Below are 20065 nucleotides of genomic sequence, written 5' to 3'. Positions count from 1 at the left end.
CCGCCATACTATAATTGGTGGAAGAAACTAGAAAAATTCTCGATGCAGGAGGGGCATCAGCAATAATCCTTCTCGACCTGAATGCGGCCTTCGATTTGGTGAACCACCGTGTCCTGGTTCACCGCCTCAGGAGCGCAGGAGTGACTGGAACAGCTCTACTATGGCTACAATCCTTCCTAGAAGGAAGATTCTTCCAGGTCTTCGAAGGCGACGCTAACTCACAGCCCATCCCCTTATAGTGCCGAGTCCCGCAGGGCTCTTCTCTGAGCCCTACTCTTTTTAATGTTTACATGGCCCCACTGGCAGATGTTGTATCCCCCTTCGGGATTCATATGGTGACATATGCCGACGACACACAGCTGGTCGTAGCACTGAACCACTCCTACCAGCAGTCTAATGACTTGCTTTCCTGCCTTGAGGAAGCCGCCAAGTGGATGTGTCTTTCCCACTTGAAACTTAATGGTGAAAAGTCAGAGCTCATGATCGTCGGCAATTCTCTAAGTTTTCCATCAAGCACCATGTGGCCTACCTCTATGGGCCCGGTGCTGGTCCCCTAGACAGAGATTAAAAGTCTGAGAATCTGGCTAGCGCAAGACCTTACTTTTAAAGTACAGGTGTGGAAGACTGCTGCTTCATGTTACGGCCTGCTATGAATGATCCGCAAAATCCTCCCCCTCCTACCTTACCAAGCAAACAAATTACTTATCCAGGCTCTAATTTTGTCTAGGATAGATTACGGAAATGCCCTTTATTTAGGGGCCCCGAACTCTGTAATCGCAAAATAGCAGGTTGTACAAAATTGTGTAGCGAGGCTGCTTACTGAGACCCCCAATCGATGCTCAGCAAGGCCCGCGCTACGCTCTCTCCACTGGCTCCCTGTGCAAGAGAGAATCAATTTTAAGGCCCTCTGCATAGCCCATAAGTCGTTGGAGGGGTGTGGACCTCCCATCAACAAAGCCATGATTTGCCCCTACAGGGCTAACAGAAAACTCAGCTCAGATGAACTTCACCTTGCTATGGTCCCTAGGTTCAAGAAGGCCAGAAGTGGCAGACGGCTTTTCTCATTCAAGGCCTCCAGACTCTGGAATGCCCTTCCGCTGCACCTCTGTAGGGAATCTAATCACCTGACGTTCCGGAAACAACTAAAGACCTGGCTCTATCCCTAGGGAATCTGTCATCTAGTTACAGCTTCAGCGCTGGGATGCTCCTGGGTAGCCATGCGCTATATAAATGCCAATTCAATTCAATTGTGGGATTTATAGTTTGTTAAAAGTGCAGTGATAAGTAAACAGTAAGGGAAGAGATGCATAGTACCACCTCCCTTGTCCTAAATACAACCCAGTCTCTCCTTCACAATATTTAACAGAATCTGCAAATGTTCATTGCTCCAATCACCACTAATATTTGCTCTAAGGACTGTATGGATTTACTTTAATACTCCCTTCTTGCACACACTGCCTCTTGACCTGCAGACTGTCCTCGCAGAGTGAAGTCTCAGGGTGGAGGAGAGGTTCAATTGAAGTCAGTGGATGAGAACCATTTGTAAGAGAGTGATCAGCAAGAGAATGTGTTCACTGGAGTAGCTAGAGATGAACCATTCTTAAAGGATGAATATTTGCTGTAACAGGGATGGCTCTCTAGTCAATTGCAGTGACACGTTAGAGAATGAAGAAGATTTGCTGAGATGCTGATCCCATTGAAGTCAATGGGATTTAACTATTTTAAAGATAGTGGTTCTAAAATTAGTGGAGGTGAACCACCTCACATACCCCTATATGTAAACACCCAAAGTGATTTTACTGCTAAGTACATCATTTTTAAAGAGCTGGTACTACCTTCCAGTAAATACAAATATAAGCAGATTAGCAAATTGTCTAACTAACGTATAAACGTCCAAAATGTTATAGAATGCATTATTTGTCACAAGTGGCTAAATTATTTCTTGTGGTCACCTCCCAAACCCTTGCAAAGTAGCATTTTAAATCTAACATGTTGAGCTGTCATTCGCTAAATATGCTTGAACGTGTTTTTTACAGACAAGTTATTCCAAGACTGCCTTGGAAGAGAACTCTGAAACTAACCCGTGAAGATTGTTTTACATGCAATCAAGATCACAGCAATGCAACTGGCCCAATAGGCCTACAATTCACACCAGCTCATATCATAAATGTTCCCTAAAAACATTTGAGGTACCGCCCCACATAATAAAGTAATCTTAGAATCGCATTAACTTCCTCCAAACAGGGAAAAAAATAGGAACACACACTTTTCTTTACTGACAGCAAACCTACCTATCTCCCCATGTCTTGTGTGATGCCTCCAGACAGTGGGTCTTTAAGTCCACAGCACCGTCCATGTAAACGTGAAACTGCAGAGCCCAGACTGCAAAGTGCTATTGGCTAAGATGCCATGAATGGCCGATGGTGTCCCATGTAACGCTTTTAGGGAATCAGCACCAATTTTGAGATCTGGACACAGCTTAGATGTAGTTCTTATATGTTGCCAGCGAAATATGGGCCTCCCGTGTCCCAACAAAGTTCTTCTTTATGTCAGTGGTGTGTCCCACTTTTTAACTTTGAAAATCTGGCCACCCTTTTTGCAGGTGATACAGGCAATGAATTGAGATTTAGCTTCGATATAGATATTTAGCTGGACAGGAGTGATCTGAGCAGATTTCCTGTGGCCTGTGACATAGGTTGTAGTAGCATTCAGTACTTTTTTAAGTGGGGCATGGTACATTTTTTAACTCTCAGAGAGGAGCGTTTTCACATAGTCAAGTGTGGAGAGGACCATGGCCTGGGCTACCAATTTTAAATCCTGGTTTGGAATGCGATGCCTGATACCCTAGTCCAGCTGGGGTTGGAGGCGGGCCTTTGTGAAAATAACAGAAGTTTGACTCATAAGGATGAACCAGCTGTGAAGATTAAAGACTGGGGATTTAGCGTTCTCCACAACAGCTGGTTTACACTACAGAGGAGGGAAGGATTCCAATCCCACATCAGATGCCTCAAATTTCTTGGTGTGGTTAATAGGAATTCTCTTTTAATTGGGCTAAGTTTTAAACAGTGGTTTGACATTCACTTTTGGATGTATTCGATAACAGGCGGATGCCATTGGGGGATGAGATTTTTTGATAAATCTGGGTATCATCTACTTATCAGTGATAAAGTATCCCCAGAACTTTAGAATCTCACCTAGGGGTTTAGGGTATAGGATGAACACTTCCGGGGATAGGATCGAGTGCAGTGGAACTCTTTGCTATAGGTTGACTTTGCCGGAGAAGGAGCTCCCAATCTTGACTACTCGGGAAAGGTTGGACAAGTAGGAGGTTAATCAGATAAGGGCCATCTCCTCCATGCCCATTCGTTCCTTCAGGATGCTAATTAGAGAGGGGGGGGGGGGGGTTGTGTCAAAGGCAGCCGAGAGGTCTAGGAGAGAAAGTAGGTAGGAGTTCCAAGAACCGGCAGTGTGCATCAACAACAATGTGCAGTGTGCAGTCTCTGCTGTGTCCCCGCCTGAATCCAGATTGGAAGGTGCTGAGGCGTTTGTTTGCACAGATGTACCTAGAACGTTGGGAGGCTACTCAGCTTCCTATCAACTTCCCTAGACTGGGAGAGGAGAGATGGCAAATATATGATGGGAAAGTTAGAGAAAGCAAATACATGACATTGCTATGAAAGCCATGTGCTTTAGCATGACCATTGCATGTGTCATGTGTGATACTTCGAGTGACACTTTATATCAAGCTGAAAAGTGGTGTAATGCAGAAATCACCAGTCCTATTTTTTGTTTCCGTTTGTATGTAGGTTTGTGTTTATAATAATAAAAAGAATATAAAGGGAGCAAAATGTCAACAGAAAGTGTAAATGAATTAATTTATTCCAAAGCAAGATCTAAAGACAGTGATCCCAGCACTGGTCCTAAGGAGATACTCTGCGGAAATAACTTACTGTCCGGCATCCACCCTAAGTCAATATCAGCCCCCCTGAAAGCTGTTTTCCATGAATGGGAACACCAAGACCCTCATAACGAGTTCACAGGTGCCAACTTCTATGGGGCACGGGGACTCGAGCCCCAGGAATGTTTCAGCTGACGGGCTCCAGAAAGCTCACTGAAGCCCTGGTTCTGCTGGGACCAGAGGACTCAGCAGTGAGGCTCTCGGTTTCAAATGTGTTCAGTGGCTTCTGCTCCTGCCATACAGCCTGACCGCAGAAGGGGTGAGGGATGCAAGCAGGGCCGTCCTAAGTCATGGGCGGGCTGGGCCCAGGCCCGGGGCGCCTATATTCCGAGGGGCGCAATAGGGAGATGCCTGACTTAGCATCATGCAAACAGCTGCTGGCCCATCCCACTAGGTCTCACTCGGGTCCGTTAAAGACTTTGTAATCAGCCCTTAATGCACCTTAGTGTAATTGTGAGACCCCCATCAACCCCCTGCCCCCTCCCATCTTCCTCACACCTCCTGCTTCACACTGCAACCACCCCTCGTCCCCACAGCAAACCCCACACTTTCTTTCCACCCAGGCTGCTGTCCCAGTCAATTCGATTTAGGGCGGACCCTGGTTGCAGGTGATGCTGTGACATTGGCCTCACCCCATGGGGGATTTCACTGTGGTGGGCAAGCTCCATTCTTTCAGAGGAGTGTGTGAATTCCAACATCAGCAGATGAAATGCAGCCTCTGCTCTTTCGCCACTTCATTGATTAACCTTTGGTTGCTTCCAAGTATAAAGATTGAACATCACAAACTAAAACTTGTTTTTTTTAAACCTTTTACATATTTGCCAAGTGGTAAATTGTCCTATGCGACACTTTCCACCAGCCTTGGCTTTACATGGCAACACCATGCTGCTTTCTGGGATTTGTGTTTTATGTTTTTAGAGTAACTAAGGGCTGAAAATCCCAACTTGCAAAGTGTGAAGGAGTCATGCATTACACTTGGACTGGATGTTTTTATATTTTAAGATGTACAGGAACAGCAGCAGTGCAAACCTTTGAAACAGAAGAAGTGGCTCAGAAACATGGGATACTAAGTTACATACTTTGTGAGCGGTAGTGTATGAATAATTGAGAGTGGGAGTGTGTGTGACCATCCATAAGAATGAATGTGTGAGGAAAAGCATGAGGGTGCTGGTGCACGTGAAAGTGTATGTGTGTGAGAGTATTTGTGTGTGTGTGTGTGTGTGCGTGACAGACTGTGTATGTAAGTGTGTGCCTGTGACAGTGTGAGAATGAGTAAGTGGGAATATATGTGGGAGTTTGTAAGTGGTGCGTTCGAGATTGTGAGAGTAAGTGTATGCCAGTGTGAGTGCGTGTGAAAGTGTGTGTGTTATTCTTGCAAGGGTGCTGCTGGCACTGCCATACTGGAGATGAGTCTTTGCCTAAGGGTGAGAGCACGCTATGGCATATGGGGTGGAAGTTGCCCGCCTGACTGGAGGTCATTGTTGGTATCTGAGGTCAACAATGGCAATTTACTGTTTGCAGGCATAATGGAGTAAAGATCTTGGTACAAGAAAGAGCATCCATGGTTTTGGGACTATATGGAAAACTGGAGACACTTGCCTTCCGGAGGTAATATCAGGGGCACTTGCTTTTCGGGGCATCCATGGCAAAATTGTGGCACTGGCATAATGCGTGTAATTCTTAGCATAAGGGGGCACCCTTGAAAAATGGGGTGGGGAATAAACCAATGAAAAAATGATATGCCTGGCATACTGAAGGCAATACTTGATATATGTGGGGAGGGTGGTGCAGAGGGGCGGGGTGCACCAAAGGCAAAATGGAACGATAAAGGGGTCAGCTCCTCAGGAGGATCAGGCTTCCATGGCCCCTCATCAAGTTCATGGAAAGTGGCCTTTCAAAACCTATAGCTTTGATGCAAATGTATGTGAAAATAGTCCTTTACATGCACACTTTGGCCGTTTTTTTTAATACTTTCTTAATAGATAACCCCACGAACCATCCTAGAAGAATTCTGGCTCACTCGCGTTGCTCACTCACTGAAATTAGGGGCAAGTGTTACATCTCACCGCTTTCAAATATTGCCAGCCGCCACTGGTGAATAGATGTGGCAGGAAGATAAAAGGGCAGCGTATGAGGAGAGAGAGCAGTGTGAGTGCACAGGGGGCAGAGATTTCCAATGGATTCACAGCAGTGTCCTCCAGCTTTAAAACTGTTTACATTTCACATGTGGATAAGCCTTCTGCGCGCCTGTTCTACCTGCAACTCTTCCCATTATCCAAAAACTGGGTCATGGGACCTGGAACCAACAATCATTTTGTGAACGTGGCTCCCATCAATGAGTTCTGGGTGCAGGGATACAGGAGGAACCGAATCACTGATTCCAGATGCGATGCCTGCGCCAAAATCCAGAGGTTGCAAATCATTTCCCAAGGAATGGGGAGAAGCGCACAGAGCCAGGAGCACCCGATCCAAATCCCCACTTCTTTCTCCTTCCCGAGGGAAATAACAAGCCCAGATAGTCACACATTAGGCACACATTAGTACCTGGTTCAAGCAGTTGCTAAGTGTGCATAGGGTCTATTTTTAGGACCGCCATGCGAGGGGGCAGCAGGAGTGTGCCATGGGTTAAGTTACAGTTGTGGTGAGCCTTTGCTGTGCCCCCATGCTACAGTAAGCAACAACGACAACAATCCAGTAGGGGTAACCAGCGTCATGTTTTCAAGTTTTAATTAAAAATAGCACCAAAATGCGTTCGGCGCCAATCGTGGTCAACGGGTCGCAGCAGACCGGGACCTAGGTACGATTTGAGGCCAACTGCAGTGGCACACGGGTTGGATTCAGAATCCAGGGTCAACCCTGGTCGGAATTTTTATTTTGGCACTTGGTCTCAGAAGTGCAGAATCTTCGGCGGGACAAGGCAGCAGGATGTGGCCGGCGAGGAGTCAACGTGGCTGGATAACTGTCTGGCGAGGCCGCAGTGAAGCTGTGGGTTTTTGGTGGGAAAGCTATTAGCAGGAGAAATTTGAATTGTGCATCCCAAAACGATCCTTCCGTGGCTGGATACTTGTGTTGGCTTTGCCCGTTCAAGATTTCTTCTTTCACACTTGGTCGTTTTTTTGTAGCCTGGATTCCTCCAGTGGGGAAAGGCTGGAGGTGATTATCCCCTTGAGCGCTGAGCTGCCTTCGGGTGAAGCCCACCATTTACAAATATTCAGAATAAGTAAACAATGTAAAAGGTGAACCTGCAGGTTGGTTTCTGAGGCCTGTGCTGGGGTACTACCATCATGCACTTTATGTTCTCACGGAGTGCACCAATAATGCTTCCCATCTTCCCACTTTAATGCACACCATATGTGACACTGCATGTAAGCAGGAGGAACTGAAGGCGGCAGGAAGGGGACTGAACGGATCCCACAAATAGAGGACAGTAGACGTCTGTCCTAGGGGTGAACATGAAAAAGCCTGCGGCCCTCTCAACAGCCCGGCTCTGGGGGCAGTTGCCAGTCTCCTCTGAAGACAACGGCACACTTTTGGTCTGCACATCCAGGGCGTGTGCTTGCACGATATCATGCTAACTGAGGGAAAACACTGGGAAGGTCGCAAAAAATCCACCCATGCCATACGAGGCCCTACATTCCTCACCTGCAAAACCCACACATTTCCTATTACTCTCAAACGGCCCGCTTTAATTCAGGAAATGCTACTTTACAAGCATGCAGATCGATACCAGCAATAACTAGCCGCATGCACAATCTAGCAATAAAGCTCTATCTCTGGCGACCACATCTCCAAAGTCATAATTGTACAATCGTTAGATACAGGGAGGAAAGGACCCTGATTTACTTGTATCTACTTTTATGAAGGATTATTACTGTAGCATACAGATCTGTGGACTGTTCGTCTTACCACTATATTGAAACATTACTTCCCTTGCGCCATGGCATTGTACACAATACCTAAATCGATCCTTGTTTTAGGGTTCGACTTCCAGAACTGCTGTTCAGCTTTTCATAATCTGTATTAAACTTTGGTGTAATTTTACTCGAGCTAAAAGTCCCTGAACCGTGAAGCAGATTTAGATGTCCGCATAAATCTAAATTACATCGTTTCCCTTATTGAAGGTATTGCATTTCTTCCAAGCTGATGCGCATATTTTCAAATATGGACTGCCACTGCCCCTATATGGTTGAGTTCGGTACTGCCGACGGGACGGTATTTCAAAACACCGAGCCCAAGTGTTGGCACTGCTCCTCAACCCCCAAAGTTGAAACGCCCGAACTTCATTTAAATTGGTGAAAGTCTTCATTAGTCTGCCAAATTGCAGTTATTTGGAAATTCTGTTTCAGAAAGTAAAGCGGTTGAATTTTTGCCAACTTAGTATATTCTGCTTCGGCCAGGTACAATTATCAGTGGCGTAACGAAACTTGAGGGGGCCCCCCTGCAGAGCACAATGAGGGCCCCCAGGCCCAGTGGCCCGGCCAACCACCTACCACTTTGCCTCACCGACAAAAATAAGCAGTCACCTAGAAGCCGTATTTTCAGCACTTATCTGTGCATACTTCGAACTGCAAATATAAATAGAATGCTCTTCAATTGTGTTCTAGGGCTGCCTGAATGATGAGATCCATGACTGATAATTAAAGGGAACAAAGACAGAAAAGTCACATGACAAAGGAATACATACTTTTTTTTATTTATAACCCTATTTAGTGCCAAGACGAGGTCTTTCCAGGCTCTTTAAATATATGGCTGGCATTTTTCTTTTGGCAACCCTACTTTATATTCCTTTTCATGAAATGCATTCTCACGCTACAGCAGTAAATGTAAATTTCAAATGCAAGGAAAGGGCAGAGTGGGGGCCCAGGGGGTACTGGAACCAGAAAAAAACTAAGCCTCGGTAACCAGTTTACAAAGGTATGTTGACTGTGCACCTCAGATAGAGCATGCAGCTGACTGTTGTGGTGCACTGTAGTAAACAGGAGGGGTTCAAGGAGCAGTAAAGAGACGTTTATGGGTGTAAGGATGGGCTAAGGGTGGGGCCTGCTAACACAAACACACAGTACTTTCTTATCCTGTTTGCTACTGAATAAACAACAATCATTCTGAGTCCCCAAATCAACCGTCTCTGTCACAATGCAAACAAAGGCAGAAGGCTCTAGCTCAAGAAGACACAGCACTGTCTCCCGAGAGCTGTGAGCCCAACAGCAGCTCCACACTATGGGCCTTTTTACGAGGGACTCCAGATGAGGTGTTATCATCCTAATAATGAAGTGTGCTGGAATTCCTCGGTGCAATGCACCCCCACTATTAAGAAAGTTCCCATACGGAATGAGGTATAACTTGGAAATTGGTGTTTCTGCAATGATTTCGACATGTTTTTCCATATTCTGGGCCCTGCAACCCAGAGGTCCTAATGCATACTAGTACATACATCCTTATATAAGCACATATCTAAAACCCATTGGCGAGAAGACATTTACCCCAGCAAATAACTGGGTCAAATGGATACATCTATGCACATAACGCAGAACAAAGATGTAGGACAGCATTACATTAATTTTACTTTCACTTTAATCGACATTACCCATTACTAAATTCGACACGACCAAAATCCTACCTGTCATACACAACTAAACAAAGAGAGCCATATGCAACCGGTCACTGTTAAACCCAGGACCCCGTGACAACGATGACCAGAGTAGGAGTGACCCATGCTAATGGGAGAAGGCGCTATACAAATACAACGAACATAAATTCAAAATTGGAGGCACTGCCTTTAGTTTCTGTTTGCAAAATCTGGCATCAGAAAGACAATCACCAGCACATAGTGTAACACAACATTGTAGCCCACAGACATGCATGTTGTGCTGCTGTTACGACTCACATAGGAGGAATATGTCCCTCCTGGGTATCGTGTAACAAATGCGATATTACACTATCCAGTTGTGCACTTATAATTCCAATGCTTACAAGAACAAGCTCGTATTTCCTAAATCAGACTACAGGAAGGCTCTTTCTTGTCTGGCGTTACCAGAGCTCTAGGCCTATGTCGATTGTTACTGAAAGGTGTCTATTTATACACTGAGAGGTCGGAGCTAGAGAGGAGACATGGACGCGAGTAATCAATAAGTGTGTTTTTATACAAATATACACACATTCCATTGAAGACACGGAGGTTGAAAATTATGCCGTGTGAGACAACTTTACAAACTTGAGAATGTGTAGGCGACTGACTGACTCACCTGAGGCCTGGCCTGCAGCTTCAGTGGCAGGCGTGAGCGGGCGGCAGAAGACCGGGCAAGCATAGCTGCCAAGGTTTCATATTGCTATGTGTGACATTTTCATAATTTCAGTGAAATTATGAGTGCCATTCAACAACTATGAGTGACACTTTCTAGTGAGCAAAATCAAGCAAAGACGAGGGAAACATTTACATAAATATCAGAAATCATACAGATTTTACAATAATTTACACAATTGGTGATGTGAGCACAAGCAGAATGAAAAAATTGCTGAATTCGATTATAGGTTCAGGCTGAGTCTGTAAACTTAAATGTATTTGCAACAGTGGTCGAAGTGGGGGAAAAAAGTAGGGGGACTGTGGGCGGAGACTCCGAGGGCGGGGATAACCCAAGGATTGGATCAGTGGGCGGAGTCAGAGGTGTGGTCAGAATGTGCCAAACATCCCAATTTTACTATTTGTTTGGCATTTCACCGAGCAGTTACAGCTTATTGTGTTATTTAATTCAACCAATGGATACACTTGATTATTTAAGGTTTAATAGGAGTTATTGGCATTTAAATACATTCACAAAGTTGGATATATATCCTATCACATAATGTCCCAAATACACTTAAAAGTGGAATCACAAGCCATTTGTCTCCAAGCCATGCAGTTTCTCTCATTAGCACTTCTCCTCCCTTCTTCCACAAGAGCAGTTCAAACATAAATCACAAAATATCCTACTTTGCAAATGTTTTCTATATAATTATGGCTCTGCCATATTTGCCACATAATACATCATCCGCTGCATAATCTTACAGTTTTAGCTAATCATTTTTGAAGCTCAAACGGATAAAAAGTTACTAAAAAACGTGACATGAGTTGCTGCAAAGTGGACGGCCCTTTGCAAAGATTGACTGATCACCTTTCTCACTGCTGCATTTGTATGTTATACGGATACTAAAGAGGCAGAATCTTTGCAGAGACTTAACATGTGTAAAAATGTCTAAATAATAAAGTATAAGAAAATATTTAGCATTACGCTGTAGCCTTTTTTTTTGTTGCATAATTTAGTCAACATTACGGCATCATTTTGTCCCCCATCGCTGCATAATTCCAGTGGCTCCAGAGCAGGCAGCACATGTTAAAAGTGCTTGTGCATGAAGCAGAGAGACTGTGAAGTTTGCACCTAGGTTTGGTGTGCGTGCAAATCCTGCATTGCCGATCCTTAGTGAGTTGCAGCTACTACTGCTGAAACAAGGCCACTGGAGGTACCAATGGGTGAAGTGGACTTGCCTCGATAGTGCTGGTGGCGCCCTGTGCAACAATGTTTGTTGGTGCCCCCAATGATCATCTATGCCTCGGACTCCCTCCCTTTCCACCCTTTAACAGTCCCCCTCAAGTCTCCATAACCACACTCTTTCTCAGATGCACTTAATTTGATTTACAGCACCACTCATACCAGTGTACGGTGTCAGAGCACTTTGCATCACACACACTACACAGAGACAATCATTTATACGTGTGTAAATCACTGTATAGGAAATGTTACATAAGACAAAGGACTACAAGGTGTAGAAGCCACATGACAACCATACTAGTAGGTAGTATAGTTTAATAGCTCACTGTTCTATGTTAGGATTTTAAGTTATAAACTGCAAGTAACAAAAGGATCTCTCTGACAAAAGCAGTAACCTACTACCCTAGTTAACATTATGTGCACTTTGTGATCTGCATGGTACATGTTCTTTGCAGCAGGCACATTAACCCTCTGTGCTACCTTTCCAGGAGTCAACCCTTCCACTAGACAAAACTCTGATCTCTCTCTAGGAAGAACATTAATCACCGAAGTTATTATGAAATTTTTATTGTTGCTGAAAATTGCTGGAGGACAGGAAGGAGGGAGCAAGATTTTTTAAAACCATAATATACTTGCAAACACTACGCACCCACCCAAAATAGGTACCCAGTGCGGTCACACCATTCGCACCGCCCTAACCTGCTCAAGGTTCATGTGACCTCAGATACAGAGTCACAGTGACTGGATCACTGTTGCTCTAGGGTGTGCTGCTTCGTAGGACTGCCCGCAAGACTGGAGGTGAACTTCAGTATGGATTGTGGTGGCCAGGCCTTAAAGGTTAACCCACAATTGACACCACTAGGGTACACCTGCTTGTGCTAAGACATCAAACCTTCTAAGGTCTAGTGGGGCCTTCTAAGGTCTAGCATGGGAATATGCTCCCTTAGTAGAGTGGTCTGGTGGACTGGTCATGAAGGTTGAACCCGGTTCCCCAGTTCCAAATTCGATAGCTCTGGCCATAGTGCCACATCCTCTCCCCCACTGAGCACCATACTTCCCCACTGAGAGAAACTCTCACTGCCTTCAGCTATAACCTAATGGTGCCCGCTATAAACACCTGGATGTGGCTCAATTCAAATTATGCACTTGATAAGAGTAATATGCTGCTTAAAAAAAAAAAGTACAAGCAACCACTCATAGGGATGCAAGATTAAATAAAGCATGTGAAATGTAAGCAGAAACAACATGGTTACCTTAACGATCTCTCACTCACTATTCAGAAATCAGCGAGTGGTTTTACCTGAAAAGTTAATGACATGACTACAGGGCCCTGAAGGGAACCGTTTCAATGTCCATTGCTTATATCCTTAATAAACGTAAGCAGTATGGTTTAAAAAGACCACATCCATAAACAAAGCCATGGTACACATTTTGTTTTTCAATCCATCTATCAACCAGGTATTGCAATACATCCAGGAATGGTGCACTTCCCCACCTGGGGACAACAATGCTGTTCAAAGAAAGACAAGAAAACAAAAGTAGCGCTTCACTGCAAACTCTGTAAAGTGAGGCTGATGTATTTGGATGTGAATAAAACCAATCTGACCACTTTGCAACCACTCTGTCTTGCTTTTTTTAGTTATGTGTTTATTTTTCATATTTAAAACCTTGTATTTATCTCCATCCCAAGGCTGCACTTTGGAATAGAAAAATGTCAGAAAAAGGGCATTTCTCGCAAGAGTGTTTTTCTTTTTTGGATCCATTTCACAGGGAAGCAACTAAATGAAAGAAGGAAAGTGAGGTTGTGAACCGTTTCTTCAAGTCACGGTTTTCAGTAAGTGAGGAGCAAGACAGAAAGAGAGGGAATAACAGGAAGGGGGGGCAGCTGCCAGCAAAGGAAAGAAGAGGACATTGTCTGTGTCTTCTCTGAGCAGTAAGGAAGAGACAGATGGTCGGATATTACAGACCTGAAAGTAACTGAGCCTGCGTTGACAACCAGCCTTCTTCAGCAGTCCGGTCCTGTGGGGGAGGGAGGGTGCATCATGATACCAAGGCACTGGCAGCACGAGGGTCATCATGATTAGAGGCACAGGAGGTGGGGGGCTTGATTATGACTGGCGGCTAACACAGCGGCAGGCTACAAAACTTAACTTCAGAAATCTTAACTGCCGTCCCGCTCCTGCAGGCAAATGCATGATGTTGCAGCCCTGTGACGTCATGACGTCACGAGTCCGCCGCGGCTCAAAAGCCAAGGATAGCCAGGGAGCCCACCCCGGCCTGACCGATGACATTTCATTCAAACTTTAAGAAATTAAGTACCAGGGCAGAGCAGCAGTGAACTGCACAAAGTAGAGCAGTCTATGACACACTCTGCAGCTGCCAGAGAAGCGCGTCTGTGCTTTGCTGAAAGGTTAACAGTGGCAATAATGAAATTAAGGCCGCAACAAAGTGCGTGAGGGCGGCCTTAATATCACGTTTTAGTATGTATTTGGTAGCCACATGTTTAAATGCGCTGGCTGGGTGCGCGCCCGCGGAGGGGCCCCCTGGAGCGCGGGGCCCCACCGCACCGCACCGCAGGGGCTGCGGGGGCCTGTGTTACGCCCCTGACAATTATGTTTACTTACTAGTGGGGCCACTGGAATTATGCGATTCTGCGGCCGCAGTGTTTTCCATAATATTATTAATTTGCCGCATTTGGCACACAATTCATCATCTGCTGCATAATCTACAGATTTTTACCCAAAAAACAGTTTCTAGTTCAAACAGATCATAACTTGCCAAAAAGGCAGTGGCGGTTCCTCCGCTAAGGCGGAGGAGCGTCGCCCCACTGCTCAAAAGGAACAATAAAATGATAATAACGTTATTATCATTTTACTTTTCCTATTGCAGTCAGAGGCGGGGCTGGCCAGAGCAAGGGGAGGAGTGGTTTACACTGCCTAAGTGATCATGACTGTTTGGCCAGCCTCTTGGGCTGGCCAAACAGTCATGCGCACTTTGCATGTTCCTCACCAGGCTGCATTACACAGCCTGGTGAGGAACATGCAAAGGCTCCCTGTCCCCCTCTGAAAACTGAACCACAGCGCTTAGACCAATCACAATGCTGCATTGCAGAGTTGTGATTGGCTCAGGGAACCTGTGTACCTGGGTGCTTTCTGCTGCCAGCTGGGACTGGAGCCAAGAAGAAGAAAACTGAAGAGGCCAGAGGAGAGGAGGCAGCCAGGCGTTACAGGTAAGTTGTCTTCTTTTTTTTTCATTCCCTCCAGTCCACCCTCATCCCTGTCCCCCCTGCCCTCCCCACCGGCCGGCCACACCACCCCCTGTCCAGTAGCAGCCGCTACTGCAAAAATGCAGGAACCTGTTTTGCAACACATTGGTTAATCCCTCTCAAAAACGTACTGGTCACTTTTCATTTGTTTATTGCTATATGTGGGTGTTAAACTGGTACAAGTGAGGTGAAACCTTTGCTCAAACTGTGTTAACATGTGTACAAATGACAAACAAATGATTAATACTATAAAAACTGTACCACATTATGCATCATAAATTGCCTTTTCTTGCCACATAATTTAGTCAACCATCCTGCATAATTTGGTCCTTCCCAGCTGCATACCTCCAGTGGCCCTGTCTAGTAGAAAGAGGCTTCTAGTTAACGTCAAATATTTAGTTCAGAAATGTATATTTGCAAATTGAAATTAAACTGATGTTTGACGAAAATTAGATGAATGCATCAACCATGGAAATAAATAACATGGCACTGTTTTATTCCGTATATTGTATGTAATTATCATATTTATATTCTATTAAAACTATAAATTTCTATTTACGACTGAATACATACACATGTAACTAGATGAGGATAGTGATGCAGCGGAAACGGGTGAAAATTTTACTCATCCTCAATGATGTCACTAATTTTATATTAACTGGACTCTTTTATGGTTAGCAGTTTGGGCCCTTAAGAACTCAATAACCACTTACAACAACAGGTCCTCCGAAGTAGATCTAAAAGGGACTTGGTAATGGAAAGACGGATAATATCCCCCCACATGAGCATCCTAATGAGGGAAATATCAAACTGTAGCAATAACTGTCATAATATGTACAAATCTATAAACGTCATAATAATAACGACAAACTCTGAATTACTTATCAAGTCACTTTTAACTAAGTTTTTTGGAATATGAATGGTCAACACATGAATACATTAGCAAATATCATTAGTTTCTTCATAAACAAATGTTACAGGTAAATCAATAATATGAGAAATAATTTATATAATTCAGAACAGTATCAATAATATGCATTTGATTGGAGAGAGAGAGAGTGACAAATGAGAAAAATATTGAATTGGAAATATCATAATGCAATTCGATTTCATACGAACCTAGAGAATCACTACACAGCGTGCATTGAGAAAGGAAGCTAACTTCTTGGATAAAAAGATATAGCTAAGAGCATCATCATCAGCCGATGAAATGCAAAGATTTCAGGACAGTCTCAGACAGATTCAGTAAAGACAGCAGCCAGCTGCCAGAGTAGCATAGAGAGAAATAGCAGCAAAGCTCTCCTCTCATAGAAACAGCTACTCCAATTAATTCTCATTTACACAAATATTTATACCCTAAATATTAAAGTCCAATCTCTTTAAAGTATCATTCATAGCTTCTTCTCGCTCTCATTGGTTTTCAAAATAAGGTGACCATCTGACCATACTACCTCAACAAAGTTCATTGAAGAAAAGTCATAGCTCTAATGAAGTCATCCTTCCGCGGAAGTAGGAAAAATGTCACAACATTTATCCACATCCTCGTGCACGTCCCGCCAGTTGGTAACTCTCATCCAACAAGTTCATTCAGTAAATTATCAAAAAGGAAATTACTTAAAATTAACTTTGTGCACAGCTAAACAAACTAACACAACAATTTTAGAACGTGAAGAACAAAACACATTTACTTCCGAGGCCTACATTTTAAGAATAAAAAATATACTTCAAGCAAGATTTTAGGCCTTCCTAGGATTTTTTAATGCATCTCTCTGTATGGAAATAAAAGACATTCATGTTAGCATGATAATTTCATAAAAATCATTATGGCAAATGAATCATCATTCTTCTATTAAATCCACAAAGCTCATTATAATTAGTCCCATTATGAATTAATATGGCTCTTTTACATTACATGAAAAGAAAATAAGCATCTATGCATAACATTTTCATAAGCATTTTTTAAATATTTTTCAATTTGCCTCCCTTGTAAATGTCTTAGTTCGCATAAAGAAAGTGTATTTATTCATTCTCTCCACACGTTTAATGCTACTTTCATTTTTCTACACAGGTTGTGCTTCATTTTGCACTTTTTCACTAAAACTGCTTTGGGATTCTTACAGGGTTCCAAAACGGTGTAGTACAAGCAGTATTAACGCGCATGTTGAAAGATGTAACACGCGCAGAGAAGACAGTCTGGATGAATCACGTTAATACCGCTCGTACTACACCGTTTTGAAACCCTGTAAGAATCCCAAAGCAGTTCGAACATGGAAGCTGTCAAGTGATGGGTTATTGAGCCTGGGGAAAAAAGAAAAATATATATATATCCCTACAGAATCATCCTCCAAGCGGATTTTAATTATTTAAATGAAAACACATTGACATTTCATTCGGAAGTAAGACGCCTTTTTCATCCCCTCTTTGCTAAATTGTCCGGATGGGCAATCTCCATACCAAACGACAGTACCTGTATCCGAGGTGGCTTTTCCTGAAGAAGGCATTCCTATGTCGAAACGCACATAGAAACCACCCGGGAGCTGCAGCCACTTCACGACACAGATACATACCTTTGTATTAAAAGCCTATATACAAGGCTCATCTATGGAAAATGTCTAAGCAATCATTGTGATGGAAATATAAAATGCATCAGAATATGTACATAATGCTTTGACTGATGAATTCTCAGGTGTTGATCAAACCTGTATTTGTATATATTATAACTGTTGAGTACGAATGATGAGATGGATGTGATGTGTATGTGGTTTGTTCTAGTTTAAATGATGAAATACTGAATATATCATTATCAATAAATAATTATTTTTGTACTTTTTAATATATATTTGTCTTTGTCTCTCCTGGTACTAGAATTGCATTGGTTTATTGTGATTTTTTGAAGTTGCCCTAGGAATTTACGCTTTGTATTATTTTCCTGCCTAGAGGAACTTTCTATTAGCAGCAGGGGGGGCTTTATCTTTGTCTACTGTAGTTAGACACCAAACTTCATCCTCATTTGGGCTGTTAATTCCTTCAGTCAGAGAACTCAAGTCAGAGGCTTAAGTACTGACCAGCTGGCATTTGTTAAATCTTGCAATGTTCTCATATGTTCTCATGGTAGACCTTCTAAATATATGTGTGAGGTCTGATGTCACATCTTATCATGGAACTTCCTGTGAGGTTGTGACATCACTTCCTGTGATGTCACGCACAATAATTCCACTTACATACTAACTAACTTGGTTGGTCCCCCAACTTCTTTTTTTAGGACTTGTGCCCTGCTAGGGACCATCAAAGGATAGGTCCGAATTCTTTATCACTTTGCTAGACGTGGACCATTAACGCCTGAGCACGTATCTGCAGAAGCAGAGCAAATGTAGTTGAGCATCATTGACTGCGAGCCGAGTAAATACAACAAAGGTTAAAAGAACATGACCCCGGCAGGTTAAAGACTATGACCAGTTTATAGAGCACGAATATTGACCAAGTCATTAGGGCGTTTAAAAAGGTAATCATAGCTATACATGATGAATAAGCAGATGCCTAGTATGGCACGCCATCATTTTATCAGTTCTGACGTAGTGCTCTAAGTGCAAAAAAAAGGACTGTGATAGAGGTGGAAAAGCCAAGGGAATGAAGGAGTGATGAAAAAAGGGGAGGGGTCAGCAGAGGCAGTGTCGATAGAAAGAGCCATGAGCCATGTTAAGTATTTATCGAGTGATATGTATAAGATAAAAAACACAAAGACTGCGAATCCCAGAACCCAAAAGCTTCTAGCAAAACATTCAGGCCTGGATTAAGGTGTCACAGGACGTTGGTTCTCCTGTCAGTTTTCATTGATTTTGCATGTTAAGCAAACAATCTCAGTTTTTAAAATGAAGCGACTGCTATGCTGAGGAAAATCAAAGGTGATCGTGAAAGGTGGCAGTGCTGGCCTTACAAGCGCAGATGGGCATATCAAAATGCTAATGGTGAAACATCTGGAACAAAGTGGCTCGGTATAAAGCTTGTTGCCTAGCACAGTGGAAAGCCCCAGGGGACTGGGCCCTACCAGAATACCATTTCCAGCCTCATCCCTCTTGTTATAATGGTTGCAGCAGAAGTAGTGTCTGAAAGGGTATGATCATCAGAGTTGGTGCCAAGGGTAAGGAAGGCTGTGTGGGGCATTCACTAGCTGCTCCTGCCAGAGTCTAACATTTCGGAATATTTTTTCATCTATACAGAGTATAGGGTTGGATTTGTGGTCATGAAAACATAAGGGCTCGCTGAATCTAGTACTTTCAACCTACTTTGACCTCTGATCTGACATCTCTTTCCCCAGCACTATTATGCCAACTACTACTCAAGGCTTCTTTCTTTGCATCTTTCAGCTTTTAACTTCCCATTTGAAAGCATACAATTTAACACCTAGGTTGCCCCTAATGTGGCTGTAAATACCTTGCCGAGCCAGGGGATACACACCCAAGTTAATTATAAAGACCGTGTCTCCTTTCCTTTCATTGCAATCAATCTTTCTTTAGTTTTTTTTTTAATGTTGATGCATTTGTACTGTGCACAATCCATTCTCTGATTCGCACCCCACAATTGACCAAGATTTGGCTCCTAATTTATTCATCCACCAAAGAGTTATGTTAGGATTTAGGTTTTTTTCTCTAAGTAAGAAGAGCGAAGGCTTGAGATAGAATAATGTGAAGTAGACCACCTACAGCAGGGTTTTCCAATGGTTTTTGTAGAGCAAACTCTCAGCTTGTCCCATTATCTTACACTCCAGATTGAGCTTAATTATACCTAAACACAGCACACTAAAATCTGGTATAAGACACCACCTTGCAGGAAGACTGTTGCATGAGACAATGAGCATGTGTGAGGTTTGCATGCTGTTAAGACAGCAGGATGGTCTGATTTAGGAGAGCGTGTAATCTGTGTATTTCATCTTGCCCCTAAGTATGGCAGAGGTGTAACTACACTGACTGGTGATGATGTAACAATAAGATTTCCCTTTTCAATATTAAGAGTGTGCAAGAGGTACGGAGGCAGACCTGGGTGTCACTACAGGGGTGATTACAAGCCTGGTGATCTGAGGACCACCAGACTTGTGGGGGTGCGGCATGCCACCCACCACCATACCGGCGGTCCGACAGCCCCATTACAAGTTGGGCTGTCAGACCACCCTGGGACTGCCAATGCTGCCAGGGAACTGCTGTTCCCTGGAGGTGGTGCAGCGGCCAAGAGGCCGCAATATGCTTGGCAGGACCGCTGCGGTCTCGCCAAGCATATTATGAGCTTCCTCTCCACCGGTGGTGTCATGGTGGCTCTTCATCCATG

Source organism: Triturus cristatus, chromosome 4_1, assembly GCF_964204655.1.
Source record: "Triturus cristatus chromosome 4_1, aTriCri1.1, whole genome shotgun sequence".
Taxonomy (NCBI): Eukaryota; Metazoa; Chordata; class Amphibia; order Caudata; family Salamandridae; genus Triturus; species Triturus cristatus.
This window is presented reverse-complemented; position numbering follows the sequence as displayed.